The sequence below is a fragment of the Callithrix jacchus genome, chromosome 10 (assembly GCF_049354715.1).
Source record: "Callithrix jacchus isolate 240 chromosome 10, calJac240_pri, whole genome shotgun sequence".
NCBI classification, from domain to species: Eukaryota; Metazoa; Chordata; class Mammalia; order Primates; family Cebidae; genus Callithrix; species Callithrix jacchus.
In genome coordinates this window covers 11,336,994-11,362,369 of record NC_133511.1, presented here as the reverse complement: position 1 = coordinate 11,362,369, position 25,376 = coordinate 11,336,994, and the positions used below count along the sequence as shown (strand labels likewise).

The following is a 25,376-nucleotide window of genomic DNA, read 5'->3' as shown; positions in this document are numbered from 1 at the left end:
GCTGAGGTTGGCAGAGTGAGAAGATGCAAAGAACCTGTGTCTCCTTGACACTGTTGAGTCTCCAATCAACTCTAAAGGCTGCCCCTCCTTTGGATTTTCTGTTATAGGAGATAAGACATTTCTTCATTTCTTAGCCAATTTGAATCAGGTTTTTATTACTTTTAGCTGAAAGGCTGCTGGATTAGGAAGGATACCGTGACTTGGGTTGAAAAGTGAGGTGAGTGAATCAGATTCCTTCTTTTGGGAAAATGAGAGACAAAGAGGGAAGCTGCCAGAAGCTGTGTGGAAATGAGCTGAAAGAGCATATAAAAACAGAGAACATATATGAGCCACTGTAAAAGGTATAAGCAGATGGAGGAAGCCAGCTGGGACAGTGAAGAGGGATGGAAAGATGTGTCTCAAGAAGCAGAGAGGCCATTAGAAAGAACAACATTGCTCCTTTGAGAAAAAAGTTATCTTTTAGCTCTCTAGTTCCCATGAAGCCTGGCTAAGCTGCATGGCTAAGCCTGGCTAAGGGGACCTCTCCTTAGCCTTACACTGTATTTCCCTTCACAAGAGTTGGGTTGAGTATTTGTTCTACTTAACAAGCCATGTCTAGAACATGGGAAGCAGATAAAAAGGCAAAAGTCAAATCAGACTAACACTGCAAATGAAAAGGGGCCAACAATAACACATGAGAGACTAAAATTGCAAAATTAAGACACCAACAATACATACGAGAGGCTAAAGAATGGCTCCAATGATAGTAAAGCCAAATAAAGAGGACTATAAAAATGAAAAAATGATCATGTAATCAGTATCACACAAACTGGCCATTAAAAGACAACAAATCATGTAAGTGTCAAAGACATTCTACAGATAGTATTAATAAAAAGGTATCCGGATCAAGCGTTTGATTTTCAAATCCCTTCCTGACACATGTTAACCTTTCATTGATTCTTACATTTTTGAAAAAGAATGCCAGGGCTTTGCATTTTATTCCTCTAATTTCTCTCCAATTTGGTACCTCTTTCCTCTACCACCTCCTCCCCAGTTGAGTTCTGTTGCTATTGCCTCATATTAGTACTGATTACACTTCACTTCAGTTACTGTAGTACTTGTTAAAGTAATCACTATGGCTCTAGTGTCTCCCTTTTTTTTTTGTGACAAGGTCTCACTCTGTCGCCCAAGCTGCAGTGCAGTTGGTGTGGTTATGGGTCACTGCAGCCTTTATCACCGGGCTCAGGTGATTCTCCTACCTCAGCCTCTGAGTAGCTAGGACTACAGGCATATGCCACCATGCCTAGCTAATTCTTTTTTTTTTTTATTGCATTTTAGGTTTTGGGGTACATGAGCAGAGCATGCAAGACAGTTGCGTAGGTACACACATGGCAGTGTGTTTTGCTTCCTTTCTCCCCTTCACCCACATTTGGCAGGGTTTTGCCATGTTGCCCAGGCTGGTCTCGAACTCCTAGGCTCAAGTGATCTGCCCGCCTTGGCTTCCCAAAGGGCTGGGATTATAGGTGTGAGCCATTGCACTTGGCCATATCTCTCAATTCTAATACAAATTAATCCTTCTAGGCTAGGCGGTGGCTCATGCCTGTAATCCCAGCACTTTGAAAGGCCAAGGCAGGTGGATCATGAGGTCAGCAGTTTTAGACCACCCTGGCCAATATGGTGAAACCCTGTCTCTACTAAAAATATAAAAATGAGGCAGGTGTGGTGGTGCACACCTATAGTCCCAGCTACTCTGGAGACTGAGGCAGAAGAATCACTTGAACTTGGGAGGTGGAGGTTGCAGTGAGCCTAGACTGCGCCACTGCACTCCAGCCTGTGGGACACAGTGAGACTCCATCTCAAAAAAGAAAAAAAAAATTAATCTTTCTTAATAGCTCTTCCATGCCTATGGAACTACTGAAGCGCATGTTACTCCTTAGCCTAGTTAGTATACCGAACCTGCATGATTATAGTTTCAGCCCATTTTATTCCCTCTCTCCTCCTATCTACCTTTCCTCTCCCATTTGCTCTAGTCAACCTGAACTGCTTTGTTCTCATACAAACCTCATAAATTTCTGTACTCTAGAGCTCATGGTTACTTTCATCTGAAACTTATCTCCCTCACCACCTACCCAATTCTCTTCCACCCTTGTAGAAAACAAACATCTATTACTTCTATTCTGGCCAGGCATGGTGACTCACACCTGTATTCCCAGCACTTTGGGAGGCCAGGGCAGGCAGATCACTTGAGGCCAGGAGCTCAAGACCAGCCTGGGCAAAATAATGAGACTGAGCTCTACAAAAAATATAAAAATTAGCCTGGCATGGTGGCATGTGCCTATAGTCCCAGCTACTCTGGAGGCTGGGGTGGGAAGATCACTTGAGCCTGGGAGGTTGAGGCTGCAGTGAGCCATGACTGCACCACTGCACTGCAGCCTGGGCAACAGAGTGAGACCCTATCTCAAACAAAACCAAACCAAACCCAAAAAGACCCTCGGTATATTCTAATTAATAAAATCAGCATATGAATGAATCAGAGTAAACATAAGCAAAATCACCTCAAGGACTACAAAGTCAGCAACATTTACCAAAACAGAAAAAACATGCACCCAAAATGAGAGTTTATCAACAAGGGCAGTGATAATCCAAGTCCTATCCAAAAATACCAGTCAGGCACACTATATACTTTCAATAGTCCTTCAAGTTCCAACTCAAATGCCATCTCATTTTAAAAAATCCTGCCTTGCACTTTAAACTTTGTTATATAAACATGTCTTATTTATTCCAAATAATTGAAAGTAAAAAAACACATCTTATTCAAGCAGTAGTCCATAGCACTAAGAATAAATAACAGCTTACAAGTAATAGATGCTCAATAAATATTTGCATATATTTATTCTTAGGCTATTGGAAAACAATGAGGACGCTCAGGTTTCTTTCCATTTCTATCTTCAGATTAAAATAATAGAAAAGACCTTTTAAAAAGTTTCTATTTATCTCTCAAGGGGAATTTAAGTTAGTAAACATCTAGTTTAGAGTATAAGAACACAAAATGGGTGATGATATTACATTAAGGGAGAAATAGAAGTTTCTAAGAAAAAATTAAGTCAGAAAATTAAATGAGAATTGGGCAACTAGCTTTCTAGTAACTCAGGTCAGAATTCCATAGCATAATTTTTAAATTTTATTTGAAATGCCAAAAATCACTAGCAGTAAATAACACACAACATAAAACAAAATTTCAGATCAGGCATTTCAGAAACATTAAGAAATGCATTTCAGAAACAAGCTGAATAGGTTATTTTGCATTATGAATGGCTTGTCCCTGTTTCTTTCCATTAACCTCAATGAGTTTCTCTAAAAACATTCAAAAAACGATGAAAACTATGTTAGTTATCCTCATGGAATGTTTAAAACTGGTGAGTTGTACAGAGGGAGAATGGGTAACAAAGTAGCTTGAATTCACATAATTCAATCTAATTTTTTTTTTTTTTTTGGATTTTTAGTGGAGACAAATTCTTGCTGTGTTGCCCAGGCTGGTCTCAAACTCCTAAGCTTAAGCAATCTGCCCACCATGGCCTCCCAAAGTGCTGGGATTACAGGTGTGAGCCACTGCAACTGGTTCTCTCAATCTCTTAATAAACATTTATAGAGTATTTACAACATGCTGTGGGGTAGGCATTCTGCCATGTACTAGAGATACAAACATAAATAAGAAACATTCTTTGCCCCCACAGAGTTCAGTCTAGTATATGAGACAGACCTATAATTTATAGAATTGTAAAACAGCAAGAAAACATTGAGAGATATGCACAGGCCATTTTAGGAAGGACCACAGAGAAGAGATCTCCACCTAGGAAGCTATAAAGCCCAGCGTGGCTTCTCATACCATTGTCTTTCAACAAAATCTATCACTGCCATCATTACCACTGTCAAAGCCTCTGTTAAACACCCCAAAATGCAGCAGATTCTCCACATGGATTTTAAGTAACAGTTAATATGAAACACTGAAATAAAACTTACTGATATTGCCTGACCTACATAAAGTAGTTTGGGATTCCAGATTTTATCAGTAGGTAAGGTAAACAAAGAAGAGAAAAACATTTTTTTCCTTTTGTTTCTTTTTTTTTTTTGAGATGGAGCTCTGTTGTTCAGGATGGAGTGCAGTGGTACAAGCTCGGCTCACTGCAACCTCCGCCTCTTGGGTTCAAGCGATTCTCCCACCTTAGCCTCCCGAGTAGCTGGGATTACAGGCGTGTACTACCACGCCCAGCTAATTTTTGCATTTTTAGTAGAGATGAGGTTTCACCATGTTGGCCAGGCTGGTCTTGAACTCCTGACCTCAAGTGATCTGCCTGCCTTGGCCTCCCAAGGTGCTGGGATTACACGTGTGAGCCACCGTGCCGGGCCAGAGACACTTTTTAATGTATGTATTTAAGTGAATAATTTAAAAATTTATATATTTCTTTGAAGAATATATTGATAAACTGCTACACTGTAAAATAATGCTTTAAATATTTAGATTAAATTTTCTGTCAAGGGAATGATTGTAATGTATTCTGAAATAGGTTCCATACTCATAATAATCTACTGAAGTGTCTCCATTTCAAGTGAAAAACAAAACTAATCCCTACCTGGGGAGGAAAATTTCACCTCATGTAAAACACAGTCACATTCTCCATGAAGCTTTTGTACAATACTCCAAAAGTGTGAAGCTGATGGTGTACAGATTCTTAATAAGACACAACAGATGGGCATGGTTAGTGAAACATGGTTAAGACTGAGGAGAAGAGGCAGTTGATGACAAGCAGAAAAATGCACAACTCTCACTTGTATTTAGGTGTGGGGAACTAATTTAAAAGCTACTTGACATGCTTAGCTCAGAATTGTACAACAACCCTTCGAAAAGTTGTTTTATACTGATTAAACAATGCACAATATTAAAAGAACTTACCTTTAAGTAACTCATAATTTGGTTTTTACACAGCTAGAACTATAAACAGCATACAAGTGACAATATCACATAACTGAGTCAAGAAATAAGAAAAAGAGTTAGGCAAACAGAATCTATATTGGCCAAACGATCTAACAATGGCCAAATACTGCTGTCGTTACTGAATAATAATGACTCAGATCTTGAAGCAGTCTACACTGCAAAGATTAAAAACCTACAGCATAGGAGATAATATAACAATCAGAGATTTCAACAAGCAAATAAAATGTCTGGCAGAGAAAAGGATATCAGATACTCTGACATCTGGGTTTTTGCTTTTTAGGGTTTTTCCACAAAGATTCACCCAAATATTGGAGGTTTTAAGCATTTTCCCTCTCCTTCAGATGCACTAATTTTGTATTAAAAATTGAAATAAATAAAATAACAGAAATTCCTTTAGGAGGGAATAAGATCATTGTTATAGAGCAGAAAAATATTTACTAACATATATTTTACTGTAATCATGTTTTCCCTAAAAAAATTCTGTATTTGCTTTCCTCAGTCTTTTGCTTCAAATTCTTAACAACGGATACCATCTTGAAATTGACTTTAGAATTCTAAAACACACATGGCAAGTGTCAAAGAGTGGTCAATAAAATAGAACAAAGCAAAGTAAAATAAAAGAGGTGTTTAAACTGTGTAGGTAACTCATAAAATGTAGATGACATGGAAGGGAAGGGAAGATAGATCTGAGAAGGGAAAAAGCTAATTCACACCACGGGGACCTCCCAGCTTGCCCCAGGGCAATCCTAAAATTATGGGTGGAACACTTTGGTACTGGCACTGAAAATGGATGGAATCTACTTCTGGTAAGATTCTTTGGCATAAATCTCCATCCTGTGTGCCACAACTGATATTTTTCACTGTTTTATGTTCTTAGAAAGCTTCTTTGCAAGGCAGTATGTATGTTCGTATCTGTACCTAATCTGATCTTCATCCTGTGAGGAAGACATGCCTTCATTAAACCTCAATTTTAGGAACCTCTCTTTAAAGTAGTCCTCTTTCCTATGAAAATGCCAGTTCCCTTTCATTCTCTTTCTCACTGCCTATCTTGTTGGATCTTCTCTTTTCTTGCCTTCTATTAGAACAATTCTGGTGCAAGGAAAGGGCAGTTGGTGCCAAGGCTGAAGTTCAAGTTACTGAGCATTTCTGAGCTTAGGAGGAAGGATAAAAGGTTGCTTTTCTCCATCTATGGTACCCAGAACAGTTCCATAAATGACAGCAATCAAATGCAAGTCTGAAGTTATTTTTATAACGTATACTATGACTAAAGAATCTCTAACTAAATTGTCTTTTCATAATCAAAGTAATACTGTCTTTTCCCATTACTTCTACTGTGGGATGGTTTCCTCTCAATCCTTGTCTTGGGGTGACCCTCCTGGTTGAGGGGAAGGGTAGTTGGCCTAACTTGACCCTCAGCCCTGGTAGTGCAGTGATTCTCACACTTTAGCATCCATAAGAATCACCTTGAAAAGCTTGTTAAAAACGCAGTGCCCTGGATCCTATACCCAAGGAATCTGATTCAGGTCTGGTATGGAACCTAGGAATCTTTTAATATAGTTACCCAATATAATTTTAATGTTTGTGGTCTACAAAATATACTCTGAGAAACAATATTATAATGGTTAAGAACATGGGTTTTTAAAACCAAGACTCACCTGCCTTTGTTAATCAAGACTACCTTCTACTTATTAACTGTGTCAATATGGGCAAATTCATTTTACCAATTTGAGTCTACCTTTCCTCATCTATATGAAGATAATGATAACACATCCACCTATGTGATGGTTAAATGAGAAAAGACATACAAGGTGATTGATTGGTACAGTACTTCCCACATGGTAATTATTCAATAAATGTTTTAGTCAAGTTATTGTATTACCAGTATTTTCAAAAGTACCTTTTCTAATCAAGGCCTTCTGAATCTAGTTGGTTCTGGTTCAAGAACTCACATTAATTAGATGCCCAGTTACATGAATTCAAGTTACTCTCATTCACATCTAAGTGATCCATGTTTTCCATGATAACCTGCTCAAAATTGGAGTGGTGTATCAAAAGGAAGCCTCAAGATGATATTAATGACATACCATTTCTCACCAGGTTTCTCGGCAAAACTGCAAACTGGGAGATTAGATTTCGCTGCTCTACCAATTCCTGTCATTCCTTCCATTGCATAATCCCCACATATGAGTGTCCCAACTGACTGAAAAAAATGGCTAAAAACTCAGAAGTAATTAATTTTGGTCATAACTCCTTCATTGCCAATTTCCCATAGATTTAATGTAACTAATGACAAGATTTAAGTTCTTCGTGTTTTTTATCTCAGGATTGACAGTTTTATATTTGTGTATGTGTATATATATATGAAATTGTTATCTTTTTTTATTTCTGTATTTTTACACAGTGGATATTCAATAATTTGGACACATTTTTTAAAGAAACTGTGTTTAGGTAGGATCTTAGAAGCACCGATGTAGTATCTTCAATCATATAAAATTATGTGAGATAAATATTTACACAAAGAATAGGCTCCATGTTACAGCTGCTAATTACTCTTAAGTAGCATTCATGTAAAGCTTTTGGAGTAGCAAATGACTTCCATTGAAATTACCAGCTCACCAAGAAGAAAGCTACCGAGACTGTAAAGTCCTCCTGGCTGGGACAATGTATTTGCCACTGACAAAGCCAAAACAGCAACATACGCTGTAGCAAAATAATTAAAATGAAGTTCTTGCCATAGTATAGGTATTCAATGCATGTATGTTAAATGAATGAATGAATGTACAAACAATGGTTACCTATATACACATCAAGTATAAGCACATTATTATTATTAAGTTCTGGGATACACGCATAGGATGTGCAGGTTTGTTACACAGGTAAATGTGTGCCATGGTGGTTTGCTGCATCTATCAACCCATCACCTAAGTATTAAGCCCTGCATGGATTAGCTATTTATCCTGATGTTCTCCCTACCATCACTTTCCCTGACAGGTGCCAGTGGGTGTGGTTCCCCTCCCTGTGTCCATATGTTCTCATTGTTTGGCTCCCTCTTATAAGTGAGAACATGTGGTGTTTGGTTTTCTGTTCCGGCATGAGTTTGCCAAGGATAATGGCTTCCAGCTCCATCCATGTCCCTGCAAAGGACATGATCTCATTCCTTGTAATGGCTGCAAAGTATTCCATGTACCATATTTTCTTTATCCAGTCTATCATAGATGGGCATTCGGGTTGATTCCATGTCTTTGTAAGCATATTATTTTATCTTAAAAAAAAAAACACAACTAGAGATAAGCAATTTTCCCAATAAAACTGAGAGCCTACCTAATCCCTACAGGTTGTTACACTAATAACTGAAATTTAAATTACTTTTAGCTAATTTTAACTTGGCAAATTAAACAATCTTCCTTTTTTAAGATATGTGAACTATTAAACATTTCAGTAAGGAATATGTAGTTGGGCAACTTAATATATAACTCTTAACTTGAAGTCAGATGTGCTCTTAAAGGCAAAGAGGTCCACTAAGTGGTAACATCACTTTTATTTTCATGTGTAAAACCAAACGATATAAAACACTACTTTTCCTCTATGTTGAAATTAAATGAAACAGTACTCTTTCTAGAAAACTCATGCCTACCAAGACCAACTGTACCTTTAGGACTTTGAGTAAACATAACAGTAGACCTCAGTTTGGTTTTAGCTCTATTGAATACAACCTTGCTTCACAAGCGTATTACTTTACCTTATATAACTTTATGAAAATCATGTTTCCTATTTTAAACATAGAGTAACTTGGAAAAAACAAGCAATATAATCAATTTGAAGGATTTATATTTTGCTGTCTGAATTATGAGAGGTATGAATAGCAAAAAATTGAAGAGGTTGAGAATGGCTGTTTAAAAAGATAAAAAAATATAATATTTTTAGATAAAATCTAAGATAAAATAATTTTAAAATATTTATAATATTTTTAAATGTTGATACCTAAACTAATAATTATGTCAAAGATTTTATAACTCTAGAGCATCATATCATTACAATTTCTGCATTGAGTGCGCAATAAATATTTTTTTTTTTTTTTTTTTTTTTCGAGACGGAGTTTCACTCTTGTTACCCAGGCTGGAGGGCAATGGCGTGATCTCGGCTCACCGCAACCTCCGCCTCCTGGGTTCAGGCAATTCTCCTGCCTCAGCCTCCTGAGTAGCTGGGATTACAGGCACGCGCCACCATGCCCAGCTAATTTTTTGTATCTTTAGTAGAGACGGAATTTCACCATGTTGACCAGGATGGTCTCGATCTCTTGACCTCGTGATCCACCCGCCTCGGCCTCCCAAAGTGCTGGGATTACAGGCTTGCGCCACCGCGCCCGGCAATAAATATTTTTTAAATGATAGGCAAAGAAGGATTTGTGCTTTTTAGGGGAGTTATTGTCCTAAGAGTTTTTTCTGACTGACTTTTAATGGTGAGGTTGAAATTCTCTCTAAAGCTTTCAAAAATAGCAAGTAGAATATATACCTACCAGTAATTATATTTATGTTTTCCTGTAACAATCAGAGATTTTCTTCCATTTTTTTCAGAAAGTTCAAAATGCAGATGGCTTAACCAAGTTATGAGTTTAAATCTAGTTGCTCAGAAAAGCCAAAGGAAAAGATAATTGCCAAAGCTAAGATTTAAAATGTATCTAAATTAAGGATATTAAGCTGTATTTTAGTTGTTTAGCATATATGTACACCTACTAATCCAATGTTTTATGGGAGAAAGATCTATACAATCACAATGAAACATAAAGCTTTCAAAACAAATGAACTGTTTGTAGTTAATGCTGAGAAGATACTACTGAGTTTGCATATACCTCAAATTTGTGTGAATTAGGCCACTAAACGATTTTTCTGCCTCTTTTTATTCCCTAGGTCAACTTCTGGTTATGCAAATACTTATGAGAGCTCCTAGCACAATTAATTTTTTTTTAATTAAAGCTATTCTGGAGAAAAGATCTTGTTATGAGAAAGCGATGTTGAAAAAGGTATTTGCAGTATCTTCCTTCTATACTCCCACCACCATCATGACACCACTACCGCTTATGCCATTGAAAAGACTCTGTATTAGCACAATAACAAAAGTACATACTTATATCTGCATTGTATGTTACCATTTATAGAATACTCTCACATACATTATCTTGCTTAATCCTCATGAATGAATGAATGAATGAATGTTCATTCCTTGTTAGGTTACCACAGCAAGCATTATTAGCCCCAAGTAGATAATGTAACTACCCAAGTACACAATATGGCTGGATAATTACACGAGTCCCTGGTAGCTAATGAGTGACTTTTCCACTACCGTAGTATAAACTTTATATTAAATTAAGTACTATAAGTACTATATTCAAATACCTTCCTGTGGTTACCTTCATATGTAATAAGATGTTATGTGATTTGGAGAAAATAATTTATCATGTACTTGCAGTAACAATATTTTATTTTAGGACACAGTGGTTACCAATTAAAGTGTACAGTGTTTGATTAGCAGATTCAAAGTCAGAGTATAGACAGATATATGGAATATGTGCAAGAATGAACACAATGCTGTACTCACAGGTGGAGAGACAAATGCACAGAAAAAAGACAAACTATCTAACACTATCTATCTTAGCTACAGTAGCTGAAATATAAGGGGCACTAGAATATTCAAATGACAAGCTACATAACAATTATAAAATATATGTAGCCTGACAGATTTAGGAAAGTTAAAACGTATTCATTTTGCTGAACTAACAATTCAAGAACACACTGAGCAGGAGACCATAACTGGTAGGGAGACATACACCACAGCAATAAGACACCGTTGCCATAGTCTCCTCTCTCATTGGATCTTCACCAAAACATGTACATGCTAACATGTCTCTAAGCTGAACTGTAAAGTTGTCTCATTTTTGTTCCAGATGGAACTATAGTACCTATTTTTTCCAGTAGGAAAAGCAGTGTACACTCATTGTGAAAAAATTTAAAACACAGGAACAAACACACAAAGTACAAATGAAATTCCCCATAATCCTACTCTACAGACACAACCACTGTACAGCTTGATTCATATTTTCTAAACTTTTTCATCTGTCTGTGAAAATATATATGTATAATCAAATATAAATATTTCATGTATAAATATATTTACAGTACAGAAATATATCAGTAGGAGCCCATATTATATGCTACGGTCTTGTTTGTGTTTCCTCAAAATTAATACATTGAAATCTAATCCTCAATGTGATATATTTAGGAGGTGGGGCCTTTGGGAGGTGATTAGGTCATGAGGGCACTGTTCAGGATTAGTGCCCATATAAAAGAGACCCAAGAGAGCTAACTTGTCCATTCACTGTGTAAGGATGCAGTGAGAAGATGCCATCTGAGAAAGCGGGTTCTTACCAGACACCATCGGCATCTTGATCCAGGACTTACCAGCCTCCAGAACTATGATAAATAAATTTCTGTTGTTTATCAGTCTAAGGCATTTTGTTATAGCAGCTCAAGAGAACTAAGGCATTATAATAAACTGCTTTAGCTATTAGATAGTAATAATACATTAAAAAACCCAAATGAAATCATACCATGCATAGTATTCTACAACTTACTATGTTTTAAAATCTCTTAACTATTTATTTATTTTCTTTTTTTGTTTCTTTCTTTTTTCTTTTTTTGACTGCAAGCTCATCCTTAAACAACTTATTTTTTAACATTACAGATTCCCTAATTCCAAGGGTAATTCTTTTCCCAGCTGCACTGGATTTAGAAAGAGAAATTTCATTTACTATATGATACAATTAGAATACATCATTTTTGAGACGCTAGACTTATTTTCATCTATAAATGCAAAAAAAAGTTAAAAAACCATCTTCATTACAAAAAAGGAGGTTTTGTTTTTTTGTTTATTTTTTGAGACGTGGTGTCCCTCTGTCACCCAGGCTAGAGTGCAGTGGTGTGATCATGGCCACTGCAGCCTCAATGCCAACATGCCTGGTTTTTTTTTGTAGATACAGGATTTTGCCATGTTGCCCAGTCTGGAAAAAAGGAGTATTTTAACTAACTGTATCTAAATCTAGTACTCAAATAAAAAAATCTAATTGATGACTTAATTTGTCATATTTCTGGAGGAGGGAAATCTGTAACAAAAGCTCTGGCCAGGCAATCTCATTTCTAGTCATTTATCTTATAGAAATAATTAAGAAAATGTTCAAATATTTAGTCTCAAGGCTATTCATGGTAATGCTGTTTACAATAGTGAAAAAACTGGAAATTATCTAAATGTCCACCAACAAAGAATTGGTTAAATACACTGTGGCATGTTTAATTGATGGACTACTACACAGTTTAAAAATAATTTTATAGGAATATATTAATTGATTTGAAATATTTTCATATTACGTGAAGATACAGGGTTACAAAACCATACTTATATTTTTAAAGTAGTTAAACATGTATCTACTCCCAAGCCATTTTACTCCCAGTATTTAACCAGGAGAAAAGAAACCTTATGTTTATAAATGGATTTGTATATGAATATTCACAGCAACTTTATTTGTAATAGCCAGAAACTGGAAACAACTAAAATATTCACCAATGGGTGAATGGATAAACAAACTGTGGCATATGCACACAAGAGAAAACAAGTCAGCAATAAAAATGAACTACAGATAAAAGCAACATCATGGATGAACCTCAAAAAGTTATGCTGAGTGAAAGAAACCAGACAAAACTAACTATGTTATTCTATTTCTGTTAAATTCTAGAATATACAAGCTAATCTATACACAGCTCTAGTGACAGAAAGCAGATCAGTGGTTGCTTGGGGGTGAGGGGATAAGAAGGAGCAGGCAAGAGGGAAAGATTAAAAAGGGACATGAGGAAACTTAGGGGTGGTGGACACATTCATTGTCTTGATTATGGTGATGGTTTCATGGGTTAATACACATGCCAAAACCGTTCAAGTTGAATACTTATTTAATTTATTTACTTATTTTGAAAGGAATTTTACTCTTGTTGCCCAGGCTGGAGTGCAATGGCGCAATCTCGGCTCCCTGCAACCTCTGCCTCCTGGGTTCAAGTAATTCTCCTGCCTCAGCCTCCCAAGCTGCTGAGACCACAGGCATGTGCCACCATGCCTAGCTAATTCTGTATTTTTAGTAGAGACGGGATTTCATCATATTGATCAGCCTAGTCTCAAACTCCTGACCTCAGGTGATCCACCCACCTTGGCCTCCCAAAGTGCTGGGATTACAGGAGTGAGCCATCGCACCTGGCCACGCTGAATACTTTAAATGTATAGTTTATTGTATATCAATCATACCTCGATAAAGCTGTAAAATACATACAGACAGTCATGCAGTGCACATGCACAAAAACTATACTTATGCTATCATCCCACTGCTTTTGTTTGAAATATAAAACACAAATGAAAGTGTCTAAAACATAAATGTGTAGTTTAGTGAGTTATTTTAAATACCTATATAACTACCATGCAGGTCAAGAAATAAAAAATTACTAGCACTCCAGAAACACCTCACCCATACTTCCATTCCTAAGCACAACTTCCTCCCTCTCATCCTGCACAGGGTATTCTGATTTTCTGGTAGTTGCTTCCTTGTTTTTTTTTTTTTTCCAGATGGAGTCTCGCTCTTGTTGCCCAGGTTAGAGTGCAATGGTGCGATCTCAGCTCACTGCAACCTCTGCCTCCTGGGTTCAAGTGATTCTCCTGCCTCAGCCTCCTGAGTAGCTAGGATTACAGGCATGCACCACCAGGCCCGGCTAATTTTGTATTTTTGGTAGAGATGGGGTTTCTCCATGTTGGTCAGACTGGTCTCAAACTCCTGACCTCATGTGATCCACCCGCCTCAGCCTCCCAAAGTGCTGGGATTACAGGGTGAGCCACAGTGCCTGGCCTATTTTTTGTTTTTTAAAAGTAATTTTAAAAAGTACGTAGTCCTCAACAACACACCTTAATTTTGGATTTTACATACATACAAGGTGCTCTTCCATGTTTGCTTTCTTTCCCTCAACAATATATTTATGAGTCATTCACACTGAGTGTAGCACACTGGCTTTGTTGCTGTACTGTTATGACTATACTACAATGTATTTATCCATTCTACTGTTGACATTTTGAGAAAATAACACTGCTATGAATGTTCTTTTAGGTGCATCCTGGCTTATATGTACATGAAACAGAGTAAAACTACAGGGTCATGGGATATATTTGCTTTTCATTTTACTTAATACTTTATACGCCACCAGCAGTACATAAGAGTTCCTGTTGCTCCATATCCATGTATTCTCTTCACAGCACTTGTTGCTACCTGAAATTTTCTTGCTTATGTTAACATCTTCCCTCAGTCTCGATTATATCTCCATGAGAGCTGGGACTTGGTCTGACTTGTCCCCTGGCTTTACTCTTGGCATAAGGAACAGTGACCGAAACAATGCTTGACACTTTACAGACTCTGAACAAGTATTTGTTGAATTACTAAATGAGTAAATGAAAATCCCAGGCCAATAGTAACTTCAGCCAGGAGTGCAGCAGAAGGACAAATGGCCTTTCTTAGTGACTCAAAAAAATGCTTATATGTTATGTAATTTAAAATGGTTACATAATAACTTATTGAGGTTCCAACTATGGAAACACACACACACACACACACACACACACACACACACACACAGAATAAAAAGCTTTTAAGTGTTAGTTTAAAAACTTGTAAATCAAATTCCTCATATAATATGGTAGCAAAACTTCATAACAGTTTCTGAGCTTTTTAGTTTTCCTGTTCTTCAGATTCCTTTGTTTTACAGTATGAGACATACTGTATGTTTAGAATATAAGATGAAAAATAAACTAACAGGTAAGTGTGTAGCAGAGCTTTTTTCATTAAAGCAAATTTGAGTTTTCCAAAACTTGTAATGATGATAAATCTTAAACAGTTGAAAGGCTGAGAGCAGTCACTCAGAAAATGAGGTATGTGCTTTGTGGCCAACACATTTGAAGAAAAATGTTCCCCCTTTGGCTTTACGCCTTCTTAGGAAAATAAGGGTCTTTTCCTTTTTTTTTTTTTTTTTCCTTCCTTCCTTCCTTCCCTTCCTTCCTCCCTCCCTTCCTCCCTTTTTTCCTTCCTTCTTCCCTCCCTCCTTTCCTCCCTCTCTCTCTTTCTCTCTTTCTTTATTGAGATAGGGTCTTACTCTGTCATCTCAACTAAAGTGCAGTGGCACAATCACAGCTCACTGTAACCTCGACCTCCTGGGCTTAAGTGATCCTCCCACCTCAGCCTCATGAGTAGCTGGGGCTACAGGTGCACACTCTCATGCCTGGATAATTATAAAACTCACAATGAACAGTTCTTTTTTTGTGTGTATGTGAGACAGGGTCTTACTCTGTCACCCAGGCTTGAGTGAAATGGTGTGATCTTGGCTCACTGCAATCTCTGCGTCCCAGGTTCAAGGGATTCTCCTGCCTCAGTCTCCTGAGTAGCTGGAACTATAGGCGCATACCACCATGCCCAGCTAATTTTTGTATTTTTAGTAGAGATGGGGTTTCGCCATGTTGGCCAGGCTGGTCTTGAACTCCTAAACTCAGGTGATCCGCCAGTCTTGGCCTCCCAAACTGCTGGGATTATAGGTGTGAGACACCACACCCAGCCTATACATTTGTAAGGACTACCTGTCTCCTCTACATTTTAAAGTGTAATAAATTTTTTTTTTTTTACTTTAAGTTCTGGGATACATGTGCAGAATGTGCAGGTTTGTTAAATAGGTATATGTGTGCCGTGGTGGTTTGCGGCATCTGTCAACCTGTTATCTAGGTTTTAAGCCCCGTATGCATTAGTTATTTGTCCTGATACTCTCCCTCCTCTCGCCCCAACCCTCCGACAGGCCCTAGTGTATGTTGCTCCCCTCCCTAAAATATAATACATTTTTAAAGCAAAACAAATCCTACTAATCATTTAGTTACTCAATGCCTAGGATGTTCCAAAGCATTTTATTGGGTGTTGAGGATATAGGAAATGATTAAGAAACAGATCCTGCCCTCAAGAAAATCACAGTGGGTTGAAGAAAGAGACATAAAGCAACAATAATAGTACTTTACAACAGACCAAATCATGAGAATGAAAGAAGGACCTCTTTTAACTAGAGGACAGATGAGAAGGTTTCACAAATAAAGTGAAATCTGAACTGAGCTATAAAAAATGAAAAAAATTTTTCCTGCTGAAAACAGGGGTGAGGGAATTGTAGAGTTACGACAATAAGAAATAAATATTTGGTCTTGGTCTCCACTTCCAGACAGAGAGCTTTAAAACCTGTGGGATTCCTAAGTGACAGGAATATCTTTTGTTATTTGTAACAAGCCCCTCTCAACCACACTAGAGTTTACGCTAATTAGGTGAGTCTCTAGATGCTTTAGGATGGACACTGGTTGCTAGAGGAACCAACCATGTGATTAGATGGTTGGTACTTTCAGTTCCACCTCTGGGTGGAACAGGGGATGGAGACTGAGTTAATCATCAATGGGCAATAATTTACTCAATCATGCCTATGTAGTGAGACCTCCATAAATAACCTAAGGACAGGTTTTAGAAAGGTTCCAAGTTGTTGAACACATTGAGGTGCGGGGAGGGTGGCATCCTGGAGGCATGGCAGCTCTGTACCTCCCCCATACCTTGCTCTATGTATTTCTTCCATTTAGCTGTTTCTGAATTGTAGTCTTTATAACAAACCAGTACATGTAAGTATACCGTTCTTCTAGGTTGTGTGAGCTGTTCTATCAATTATAGAACCTGAGTAGAGAGTCATAGGGATTCCTAACTGTAGCCAAGTGGGACAGAAGGTGTGTGTAGCCTGGGGACCTGCTACTTGCAACTGGCTTCTGATATGAGATGAGGATGGTCTTGGGGGATTGAGCACTTAAACCTGTCATGTCTGATGCTAGCTCTGGGTAGTTAGTATCAGAATTGAATTGAATCCTAGGATACTCAGTTGGTACCGGAAAATTGGATGGTGTGGAGTGAACCCCTCTACACCCTGCATTTGGTGTCAGAAGTTCTGGGAGTGACAAACCATTCAGAAGGGTGATGGCAAAAATATAGGAAAACATGGAGCATTTTAAGAACAGGGGACAACCACACTGACCTAGTAAAGGAAAAGAAGAGATTAACATTTACTACGTCTGGTACTGTGGTACCAGAAATTTTACTTTACCTTGTTCATTCCATACATTAGCTATTTTACGAATGTGAATCTGAGACTCAGGAGAGTTAAGCAACTCTTCCAAAGTTACCTATTCACACAGTTAAATAATGGCTGAGATGGGACAAAAATCACATTCTGATTCGAAAGCCCACTGTCACTCATGCAGTACATATAGGGAACAGGAAATGAAAATGGAATAAAAAGTCTAGGTCTACACTGTAACAAATCTTAAGTGCCAAAGAAGTTGGTAGGCAAGGTTCTGCATTTTGCAGAAGATTTTAAAGAAATGAAGTAAAAAATCTGTGCACAGCAAAGAATGATAAGGGAAATATAGAAGCCAGAGACTACTTGGGGTCCTAATCATGAGCTGGAAATGAATTAATGAGGGACTAAATTAGGGTTAAAGCAATGAAAATATAGAGTAAACAAAAGCAGAAAATAGAAACAAAAGCAGAAAATATAAAATAAACAAAAGCAGAAAACAAAAAGATATTTCAAAGAAAAATTTGTAAGGCTAAGCAACTAATTAAATATAAAAAAGAATGAGTCCAAGGCAATTTAGGGGTAGAAGAAGAATGAATGGTCAAACTGCGAACAAAATTTTAAACAAAGGAAGGGCTAATGTAGAGGAGAAGAAGGTAATGTGTTCAGTTTGTAATTTTCTTTTCAACAAGTCAGAAAAGTAAGGACCTGGAATTTAGGGAAATGTAAAGGCTCAGTTAAGGATTTGAGGTTCATCTCCCTAGAGGCCTGAAGCTTGGGAATACAGAGCTCAGTGAGGGAATGCATAGAACTCCTTCTCGAGGGGGACAGGAAAATCAGACAGACAATGGTCTCAAAGGTGGGAAAAGAAAACAGTTACAAAAGGCAATTTCCAAGAAAAAAAGAGAGAGGTTGCTAAGAGTCAAGTTGCTGCAGTGAATTTAAAGAGAATGAAGACTAAAAAGAAGCAAGAACATTTCACCAGTGGTTCACTGCGGCCTTCACCAGATGCTATATTGTCACCGAGTTTGTAACTCTTTGCCAACAAATAGTATCTTTGCTGGTTAATAACAGCCTATTTCTTCTGACTTGCTAAAGAACTTTTCTCAGTTTCCAGTAGCACTTATAACATAGCACAGTATAGCACAGTTCTAAGTGTTTTTAATTCTCCCTTAGATAGTACCCTCCTCCTCAAATACCAAGACAGAAACCCAGTAATTATTTCTTGAATGAAGGGCCAAATAAATGGTTCACAATGAGATACAGTAACAAAGAGAAAATGTTATACTATTTAATGTTTAGTTTTCCAACAGCAAAGCTGGATATTTACATTTTAAGAACCCCCAATATTTAATGAAAAGCAAATCTATTTTAAATGGTTGTGCATAGGCAGGGCAAAAGCGATTATTCTGCCTGTTTCAAGACAGCAGACCAGGAACCAGCTAGTTTTCTCTTCTACATCAATTCCTGGAAATGAAAGAAAATTAATTAACTAATGGTCACACAAGAACAAAAGGAACTGATGGACTAGCAACTGGGAATATTTTGTGATTTACAACAGACTAAATCAAACTAAAGAGGAAAATCACAAGCTGAGATATACAGACACAAAATACAGCAATAGTAGTTTTATGTCCAAAGTGTTCCATGCCCAATGGTGGAATATTGGAAGAGGAAAGGGCTAAAGGACAGTCAACAGTCTTATTAGTTGGAATACCACAGGGGGTGTAGTTAAGTCAGATCGGTCCATGTTCACATCCTGTACCATACACCTTAGGCCGTAACAGAGGGTATACAACCCCTAAAGAGAGTCTTAAATCTTAGAGACAGGGCAGTGTCCTAGATGGTTGGGGTAAAAAAGGAAGCATTCATTCCTAGTAGATCAGTCTATGGGATATCTAGCCCAGAAATACTTTCTACTCCCTCCTCTACTTTCACTGAAAAATCCCAAGTGAAAACTCCCATGGCGGGTTTTAGTCCCCTTCCCCAGCAGGCTGCCTAAACAGAAGCAGGAAAGAGTATAACAAGGAATTTCAGCAAGAAAGATGCACATACAATCAAAGAATAAGCAGACTCTTGAGGAGTGTAAATCTCACGTAAGGCAGAAAACAAGTTCAGCAAATGAGGTACACATCCAAACAAACAGGGTTAACATATAATTGGAATAGGATTTTAAAATAAGCATGTTTGATTTACGCTTCTAGCCATGGCGTAGTAACAAGAATCAGATTTAACCTTCTTTTAAAACAACCAGGAAAACGGCAAAAACAAAATCAGGTGAGGTTTATGATCACCTGGCTTTCTGCCTGAAAGCACATTCTGGATTTCTGAGCAGGTACAGGGATCCCAAGCATACCATGGTTACTTTGCCGTGTAAAGGAGACAGAAATTCCAGAAGTCTAAGGTTTCCAGAAGATGTGGGGCAAATTTCTGGAGAAGACAGACTATGCAGAAAAAATAAATAAATAAAGGCTCAGAAATCTGCATAGAGGTGCCATTAAGTCTTTGCTAGATACTAAGAAATATGTGTCTAGGATGAAGTTCTATAAGGTTGGGCAAAGAATGACAAGGTGTTGTGGCCGAATGGTTCCAGAGCTCATATAGGTCTGAGGACCATTTAAATTTCTACCAGCCAAAGTGGAGACTGTTTACCGATCATTCAAGGCATTCAATAGAGACCTCAGAAGGATCATAACCAGCACAGGGCTTTTCCAACCCCAACACTAACAAAACTTGAAGAAATCAAACCAAACTATAAGTAACTTAACTGCCCACCAAACACTGTTTCAAGAAGATAACAAAATCCAGAGACTTGGCAATGTAAAGCTCATAATGCTAGCTCATCCAAAAAAACAACAACCAGCAAAACAAATTAAACATAGCAAGAAGCAGGAAAATGTTACCTATAACCATGAGAAAGACAACAGAAACAGACCTAGAAATTATAGAGATTATGGAAGTATCAGATGATGTTAAAGTAGTTATTACAGCTATGTTCAAGTATTTAAAGAAAAAATATTATAAGAAAAAAGGAACATCTAGAGATAAATAAATATGTTTAATATCTTCCCAGAGATAGAGACTATATCACACATATTTTACAACATAGAATAGGAAACAGAAAAAAGAACCAACTAAAGAACTTGGAAACAAACAAACAAAAAAACCTTACTATTGAAATATCAACTCAGCTGACTTGAGAAACTTGAAGTCTCAGCAACAGAAAATGCTTTGAATCAATAGTATTTACATAGTAGAACACCCCAAAGATTCAGGAACTGATAGCACAAGAAACTGGAAGTTGGTGTAAAATGAAGCTAAAATAAGGGTCATCTGGTGAAGATGGTCTAAGAAGTAACTGAATCCCCAGATCTCCTCTCTTCATTTTCTACACTGGGTGAGTGCCCTGACTTCTACCCCAGTAGAAATCTAGAGGCTTGTCCTTTTGAGGAGAGACTAAAATGAAGGGTCTCCAGACCTAAAAACCCTAGTTGCAGTTGAGGAGAGGGATGCCATATTGAAAACAGAAAGATTAAGTAAACATGCACACCAGATACTGACATGCCTTAGCATTCTTCATCCATAAGGCCAAAACTACAGCAACCAGGCTTTTACCTTATGGGCAGAAGACAAAGAATCTTCTCCTGGTAATCCATCAACTCAAGTGTAAAGACACAAACATTGGAAATACCCAATATAAGAACACAATCAGATTACCCTAGCAGTGAAAAATCCCTTCCACTGGCTCAGTTTCCAGTTACCTTCTTGGTTCCCTGCTCTTAAATAGGAATTGATGAACAAATATATGCAGTAATCACCTAAATAAACTCTAACACAAAATATACACATGAAAACAAACACACCAACAGGAAAAAACAAATCAACATAGAGAAGAAAGAAAGACTATACAAAGAAATGAAATACAAATGAAATGAAAAGACTACACAAAGAAATGAAAATACAACAAAATTATTGTTGCTTTGAGAGATGTTTAAGAGAGGTATTATAGGCTGGGTGCAGTGGCTCATGCCTGTAATACCAGTACTTTGGGAGGCTGAGGTGAGTAGATTGCTTGAGGTTAGGAGTTCGAGACCAGCCTGGCCAACATAGTAAAACCCTGTCTTTACTGAAAGTACCAAAAAATTAGCTGGGTTTGGGGGTACACACTTGTAAACCTAGCTACTGGGGAGGCTGAGGCAGGAGAATCACTAGAACCCAGGAGGCAGAGGTTGCAGTGAGCCGAGATTGCGCCACTGCACTCCAGCCTGGATGACGAAGGGAGACTCCTTCTCAAAAAAAAAGAGAAAGATATTATAAAAGGATCACATAAGATAAGGGTGTTATTTCATGGCACATGTTTACCTATGGAACAAATCTGTACATCCTGCACATGGACCCTGGAACTTAAAGCCTTTAGGCAATATATTTTAGACCAAATAAAATAAAATAAAATAAAAAAGTAAAATGCTTAAACAGTTGAAAAAAAAGATAAAAGTGTTATTTTAAAAGAAATAACTAGGGAACAAAATAAAGTCATAGATATTAAAATGTGATAGCAAAACGAAGGTTGAAAGACAAAGTTTATGAAATCCTCCAGGAAGCAGAACAACAAGACAAAGAAACATGGTAAATAGGAAAATAACAAAAGTAAAGTAAAAAAAGAAAATGAGAAGGCTAGTTCAGAAAGGCCAATATCTGGATAAAAGGCATTCCTGAGAGAGAAGACAGAGAGAAGTAAGGAAAAAAATCACCTACTAAGTAACTCAATGCAAGTTCCCAGAAATAAAGAACATGACAAATTGAAGGGACCCACCTACAGTCCAGCACCACAAACTGAACTAGACCCTACACCAAGGCATACCATTGGAAAATTACAGAACACTGAGGACAAAAAGAAGATCATATAAGCTTATAGACAGAAAACAATAACTCACAACAAAGGATCAGGAACTGAATCACTTTAAGTTTTTCAAAAGCAACCCTGGAAATTACAAGACAATGGAACAAATTTTTCATTATTCTAAAAGAAAATTATTTTCAACTTAAAATTTTATTATCAGATAAATTATTATGTATTACGATAGAGATACAAGATCTTAAGACATGTAAGATCACAAAATATTTATTTACATATCCTTTCTTCAGGTTTTTGTTCAAGTATGTATACAAGAGGCTTTCCCTGATCATCTTTGATAAAAGAACAAATCTTTATCCTATCCTGTCCTTCCTGTTCCCTTTACCTTCCTTATTTGGCTCTGAAACACTGACATAACACATTTTCTTTTAATCCCATAACTTAAAACACTCTCACTAAAGTATAAGCTCAAATAAGGCAAAGACTGTTAATTGATGATTTCTTAGCACCTAGAACCGTGTCTGACACATAACAGGCCATCAATAAATAATGTATTGCTCTCATAGAAATAAACAATTTTGCAACAGTGAGTAATGGAGCAGTAACAATAATTAGATAATTCACATATGAGGATAAAACAAAGGTATTTTCAGAAATACAAGGAAATAAATATAACAGAAACATAAGGTCTTCAGCTATCTCACTTGGAGACCTCTTTCTGAAAGCAGAAAGACATTCACCAAAGGGGGAAGGAAAGATCCTCCCCTATGTGGACTACGGTTTTTCCCATTTTATTTTAAGTAGGAAATGTATCCCTTTTACCACCGAAATTAGCAGATAAAATCTACCTCTGGTTATCGCCTTTCACAAACGAGGAATTAGCTTTTTCTGAATTAATCTAACTGAAATTCCTTAATTCAATGATTCACTTAATAGAAATTCATCCTGAAAGAAACAGAAAACTAGGGAACAAATCAAACACAGACTGCCAAAATCCTCACATTAATAGAATTCAGTTGGGTATGGTTATGGCCAAGATCAGAATAGCTGATGCTTCACTCTCTCCCTTCACTGTAGCCTAGCTACAACTGCAGCTGCCAGACATGGGAGCAGCTCACTGATCACAGTACAGAATGTCAGCTTTGAACCATAACTAACGGCAGGCTGCCAATAACCAGCAGGAGATAGCTGAAATTTAAAATGGAGGTTAACAGAAAAACTGGACTGTGTTTCAGAAACTTGTCTATTTTATTAAGGCTTCCTATGTTTGTATTTCCAAACATATTAAGTTTAAAAACAATTTATTTAATCATCTCTGACAGATTCATTCCTTCCTCAAATCTCTGTTGAAAAACTTTATTTCCTTTAATTTACAGACAACTTTTTAGACTTAGAAAGTTGACAGTGAACTCCTCTAGAGCAGTGGTCAAGTTACCTATTTCCCTTCCTCTGTCCTTCCCTCCTCCCCTCCTTCTCTTATTTCCCTCCCTCCCTCCCTCCCTCCCTCTGTTTCTTCCTTTCCTCCCTCCCTCCTCCTCCTTCCCTCTCTTCCTTTTTCTTTCTGTCTTTCTTTCTTTTAAATCCCCAGCACTAGTCACAGTAAAGCACATGGCACTTACTAAACTCAGACACCCCTTTCATTTTTAGAACACACTGAGGTTCAGAAACATGATGTGGCTTACTCAAGGTTGTTTATAGTAGAAGGCAATGGCGGAACCAGGACTATCACACAGAGCTTACTCCTGATTTTCTTTTAATGTCTGACCCAATTTAAACAAAGGTGGGAGGGAGGGCAATAACAACTTTCTGAATCATGCTGGCTCTTTCATGTAGTTACTAGTCTCTCTGCCAGTTAATTAAAAGATTTATAAATAATCCAATTAGATCTGACCTCTTTAAAGATATCTTTATTATATACATCTAACAAAAATTCAAAAGGAAAGATCCTAAATTTTACAGCCAAGGATAGTCTAATTTTATCTGCATGCATTCAACATTTGCATAAGCCTTCTGAAGTACACACCAATTTAATATGTTTCTACACTGACATCTACCATCCTCACACATGTGAAAGCAAAGTTTGTCTGTAAATCTGCACAGCAGATCATGTTCAGTCAGTAAAACCCAGACAGTATGTGCCTGGGGTGTGACTGGAAGATAGGGGCAGATCATTATATCAATTCCACACTAACTTTTGATTTTATAATAAGGGCAATGGGAAGACACAGAAATATTTTAAGCAAAAAAAATGACAAGGATCTTGGTATTATTATAAGGAAGATCATTTTTGATAGCAATATGGAGGATGGATGAGAAGAGGGACAAGTCTGGAGGCAAAAAGGACTTGGGTGTTGAAGTAATTCCAGTGAGAAATGATGGTCATCTGAACTAAAGCAATGACAGAAGATGCTGGAGAAGTGAGGGTAGATTTAAGCAATACTGACGTGGGACCCTGGTTAATAATAAGCGGGGGAAACAAAGATTAAAACTTAACTTAGGGTCATACTGGCAAAATAAAGTGAGAAAAACCTTCGAAGTTTATTTAAACTCGTAACAGAAAACAAATGAACTACTTTCCTAGTACTACTACCTGCAGGTTGTTGAGATATTAACCAAAGGCCACAAAAACTGTCCCTCAGGTTCTCTAAGCCAGTGTCCCAAGGTATTTTGGCTAAAACAAAGCGCTTTTCAATGACCACAGCTGGCATCCTAGTATGTTACCACTGAAAGGGAAAGACAGGAAATGAATCAATAAACCCCAGGCATATGCTCAGCCTAGAAAGACGCAGCATATCAAGGAGCAGAAATCTGCAAACAAAGGCCCTGGGTAATTTAATTACCAGGCCGGAATCTGCTGACTGCCGGTTTAATTGTTTGAACAGTACCCAAATTGTCTGATGAGGTGACCACCCTAAGATCTTTGTGCCACTTACTGCACATGACCACATGGATGAATCTGAGAAACAGTTCTAAAGAACGTAGGAATAGTGAATAACTTTCATTAGTCACACCTATGATTCCAGAGAAAAACCGTAGTCAAAGCCTTATCGTATTCTTAAATAACCCAAGGATTCTTAAGCAAATTCATTTGCCGTTCCATATTTCATGCTGCCAGACAGAAAATATTATCCTTCAGAGACGAGCACCAACTGCCATCTGAATCCAGGAGAACAAAAGTTACTCAGGTTAAATGCATATGCTCTTATTTACCATTATACTCTGAAAAGATTATGTTAAGGGAGGTGTGGGAGTCAGAAGAAAACATAAAATTGTATGGTAGTAGCTACCAGTAAGCACTCAAAAACTGCTCAGTACACTAGAGGAAGCCAATTTTCTCCCT

At 37.4% G+C, this 25,376-nt stretch overlaps 1 protein-coding gene and 2 long non-coding RNA genes across 3 annotated transcripts in view; 1 reads left to right on the top strand and 2 right to left on the bottom strand.

Annotated features, from left to right (window-relative positions):
• SIK2 (salt inducible kinase 2) overlaps positions 1 to 25,376 on the bottom strand; it is a 119,846-nt gene that overhangs the window by 63,441 nt on the left and 31,029 nt on the right. The gene's annotated exons all lie outside the window — the stretch shown is intronic.
• Positions 1 to 25,376, top strand: part of LOC118145696 (uncharacterized) — a 41,703-nt gene that overhangs the window by 14,690 nt on the left and 1,637 nt on the right. Inside the window, exon 3 of the long non-coding RNA XR_004730997.3 lies at positions 9,880 to 9,992. This is a non-coding gene — a long non-coding RNA (uncharacterized LOC118145696). The remainder of the gene's footprint in view (positions 1 to 9,879; positions 9,993 to 25,376) is intronic.
• On the bottom strand, positions 18,459 to 22,163 carry LOC144578039 (uncharacterized). The gene is made up of 2 exons (XR_013523050.1): positions 22,116 to 22,163; positions 18,459 to 18,648 (listed from the first exon to the last, which is right to left on the bottom strand). It is a non-coding gene; the product is annotated as an uncharacterized LOC144578039 (long non-coding RNA).